At 44.5% G+C, this 4200-nt stretch overlaps 1 protein-coding gene across 1 annotated transcript in view; it reads right to left on the minus strand.

Moving 5' to 3' along the window:
* The window catches only part of CCDC186 (coiled-coil domain containing 186), an 18877-nt gene extending 17076 nt beyond the window's left edge, over positions 1–1801 (minus strand). Inside the window, exon 1 of the mRNA XM_019660120.1 lies at positions 1580–1801. The gene's annotated coding sequence lies outside the window, so the exon portion shown is untranslated. The remainder of the gene's footprint in view (positions 1–1579) is intronic.
* Between the last annotated feature and the right edge of the window lie 2399 nt (positions 1802–4200).

Below are 4200 nucleotides of genomic sequence, written 5' to 3' on the forward strand. Positions count from 1 at the left end.
CAATGATGGTGCCAACTTGGGCCAGTGAAGCAATGTCCTCCACAACTAGACTGAAGAACAAAATGACAGCAACTTGTCTGTTCCCTTTTCCCCAATTCCCCAGCTCTGTTCCCATCCCCCAATTCCCCAATAAAAATCTTTTTAAAAAAATCATTTGAGGCTACTTGGAAATTTTAAATACAAATTTTATAATATTAAATTATTTTTAGAGGTCAGATAAATTTTGGTGGTTTTTAAGGATACTTAAATATGTGTGGATGAAAACATACAATGGCTCAGAAGGTAAGAAAGTGCTCAAAGATAAAAACAACACATTAATGGGAGTATGTCAATGAGAACAAGAGCCGACTGAAACAGGTCCCAGTGGAGAACGTTGGAACAATTTGAGCAAAGAAATAGTGTTGGATTATAAACCAAAGTGTATAATAAATACCTATGAGTTCATACTGATATACTATATAGAGACAGATGATTGAATGTATTAATAAATGGAGAGGAGACAAACCTCCATGCAGAATAATTCCACATAATTTCGTAGATACTCTGCCCTTAGAAGGGAAAGTATATATAACTCTTTTCCCTTAGGTGTAGACTACACATAATGACTTCTTCCAAAGTGTCTAGAATAGAAAAGCAAGGGGAAAAGAGAACCTTTGTAGTAGAGAAACCTGACAGATTCTAGCCAGGTGTTCGTAGAAAACATCATTTTCATAAATCATAGGACGTACACTTGATATGATGCAATATAAATGGCATTTGACCTCTGTAGTCTTCCTTCCAATAACCCATAACTCCAGTCTTATCATGAGAAAAACATCAGACATATTTCAACAATGAGGCATCCTAGTTTGAGCTCTGAGCAACAGCTGTTCAAGTCCAGCCCGAGCTGAGCAGCCGCTGAGCTGCCAACAGGTGGCAGGATGGCTCAGCTAAAAAAACAAAAAAAAACACACACAAAAAACAATGAGGCATCCTACAAAATGCCTGGCCAGTACTCCTAGAAGTGGTCAAGGTCATCCAGACCTGGAAAGTCTGAAGCTGCCNTTGGAAGAAAGGCAACATAAACACCAAGACCGTATCGCTCACGTCCACAATCCCAAAGAATCGTTTCTAAGTTACTTAAAATCTCAGCAGTGGCAGCGTTTGGAAGACGGTTAAAAAAAAGTCGCCACAACAGTCAACATCACACACACATACACACACAGCCGACTTGGAAAAAACGGAAAGAAATGGGCGCGATCGAGTCCACGAAAGATCGCCGAGCAGGTGGGGCCGAGCTGCAGTTCGCACTGGGAAACCAGGCCAGGGGCCCCAGTTCCGCCGCCCTCCAGGCACCGCTCCGGAGGCGCAGCCCCCACGACCCGCGCCAGCCCCTCTCGGCCGCCTCCTCCCCTGGTGGCCCGGGACCAAGGGAGCGAAGCAGGGAGAAAAAGGGACTGCGAACTCCGTGCCCCTACGCCCTCCTCCCATCAGATGGAGAGCTGCCCCGGGACTCACAGGACGGAGCACAAGGTGGGTAGCCCCGCCGCGCCGACACGGAGGCTCCCCGATCGGCCCCGGGCGCCCCTCAGGTACTCACCCCACTTCTCCGAGCTTCAGGCCGCACCCCTAGCGAGGCCGCTGGATCTCCGGCTCAGGGACTAACTTCTCCATAGCGGGGTGCGACAGAACAGGAGGTGCGGGAGACAGTGGTGGGGTACAGGGCCGACACCGAGCTCTCTCCGCCGCGGCTTCCCCAAAACCCCCGCGGAGCTGACACATCAACAAAGATGGCGGCGACGCTGAAGCCGGCCCCGCTACAGCTGAGGGGGCGGAGCTCCCTGGAGGAGCCAATCAGCGCTGTGAGGCCGGTGTGACGCAACGCTCCTTGAGGCCAGTGTAACCTGTCTGCTGTGGGCGAGCCGGCGCAGCGCCGCCTCCTGCCCCGGGAGCGTCCAGCCGGGCACTTAAGATTATCTGGGCACACACGCCCCCGCGAAGCAGGTTTGTCCTTCCTCTTAAGCCCCTCGGCGACCCAAGCGAGTTATTTCTTTCTGTGGGACGCGCTCCTTGGATATAATTCTCCTCGCACTTTGGCCTTTCCTCGTATTAGGGGCATAAAGCAATAAAAGAGAATTGAAATGATGACTTCCCAGCTCGAATGCACAAACCTTGCACCTGACGTAGGCGGAGTCAGCAGGAGTAGAGTAGCCTACCGGCCCTTCTGACAATTCATCCCTGGAAAAGACTCGGGGGCTTTCCATAACACCGCGTTCGTGTTCACAGCGTTGCACCTGCTGCCATTGTTTCATAATAGACTGTTGGGGTGTTCGTCTCTGGCCCCCGACTGTGAGCACCTGGAGCGCGGGGAGTGTCCTCTCCCGGATGGGGTTTGGCACGTAGGAACTGCTCACTATTAGCAACGAAAAGTGTCCCGGGGCGGGGTGGGAAGTGTGTTGAATACATTTGCCTTATTAGGTCGGGAGAAGTCAGGTGAGCAGTTCCCGTCTGTGGAGGATTTGCAAACCTACGCTGTCCAGTGAAGTAATGGTCTTTCGGTTTAGGATTATGCACAACTCAAGTGCGAAAATAGTTAATTCTGACGAGTCGTCAATACAAGTGTTTGTAAAGCAAAACTTACAACCTTTCTGTTAAGCTTCGTTACTAACTGCTGGCAAAAGAAAGCGGGAGAAACCGAGAGAGCGAAGGAAGGAGGTGGTGAGAGAAAAGAAAGATGACTTTTTTTTAAAGTTGTGTAATTCTCTTCCTCTTTCCTTTTCAACAGGAAATGACACCTCCCTACTTAAATGAAGATACTGCATTATTGTAGTGACAGTAAAAAAAAAAATGATATGACTTTAAAACAATAAATTGACCAAACATTTCAAATGAGATATATTCCCTCCAAGGGAAAAAAAAAAGGAAGAAACTTTAATCTTTTTTCGGTACTCATGTTGTCAGTAATAACATTCGTACTTTTATTCCTGAAATATACATTAGTATAAAGCATATAAGTAATTATACTTTCCGGGAACCAAGATTATCAGTATCAAAGAAAGAAAATACAAATATAAAAATCATAAATTAAATAAAAATCCTGCAATCCTAAATTTGAATTTAGAAATATCCATATGAACTCATGGGGCATTCTTTTTGTCATTAAAAAAAAAAGTCTGTCCATTGTCCATTGTAAAGACCAAGAATAATAATCAACTCAATACATATTTCTATTCTCTAGGCTATCATCTCTGAATATAATTTCCCAGGAAAAGTCACCTGAGCTCTTCCTGGAGATGGAAGACTAATTCTAAGTTTGGGGCAAGAAATCTACCAGAAAGCCTAGGACATGTAGGTTGCACCAGAAAACAAAGAAAGAAGCAAAGAAAGATATTGGAGTTGTGCCAAAAAGACTTAGGAGGCAATTCAAAAGATTCAGGAGGCTCCAGCAGATCAAAGATAGGACAATTTTAGCATTCAAAATAATAACAGCAATTGATAGAAACACATATACTATGTTAAAATTCAACCTGTGCGGATTTTAAAAACATCACTGGGTCACCTTTGGAGCATGCCCAAGAATCATCACATTCGGAAAACCTAAAAGAACCAGGCATCCTCCCTTTCCTATTACAAACTGAATCTCAATCAAATAGTTGATGTGGGAAAGTTCTTTATAGAATTCCAGGAAATAAATGCAGAAGATAGATTATCACTATTTTGCAAACCCTCAGGAAGTAATGGATCTAGGTAATGATCAGCAGTGAGTCTAGAATCACTAGATGAGAAGCTGATGGGCAACTTTACAGTGGATGGATGGGGCTGAAAACACTTGAACCTGCTACACCTATTACAATATCCCCTAAAGAGGAACAGCGAGGTATTAAGTATCTTCTGATGTGATGCAATAGGGGATTCATACCATCACCTGTGAAGTATTCTTGCCAGAGGGGATACAATCAACAAAATCCAATGTGAGAAAAAACTGCAGTTACTTCGATATATTATTTGCAAGAAAATGAAAGGGTTAAAAGAGAAATTTTCTTCACTTGTATGTGGGATCTACAATAATATAAACAAACAAGCAAAACAGAAACAAACTCATAGATACAGAGAACAAACTGATGGTTGCCAGATGGGAGAGGAGTTGGGCACCTGGTTGAAAAAAGGTGAAAGGATTAAGAAGTACAAATTGGTAGTTACAAAATAGGGGGATGTAAAATA

This window comes from Hipposideros armiger, unplaced genomic scaffold (assembly GCF_001890085.2).
Source record: "Hipposideros armiger isolate ML-2016 unplaced genomic scaffold, ASM189008v1 scaffold_311, whole genome shotgun sequence".
NCBI classification, from domain to species: domain Eukaryota; kingdom Metazoa; phylum Chordata; class Mammalia; order Chiroptera; family Hipposideridae; genus Hipposideros; species Hipposideros armiger.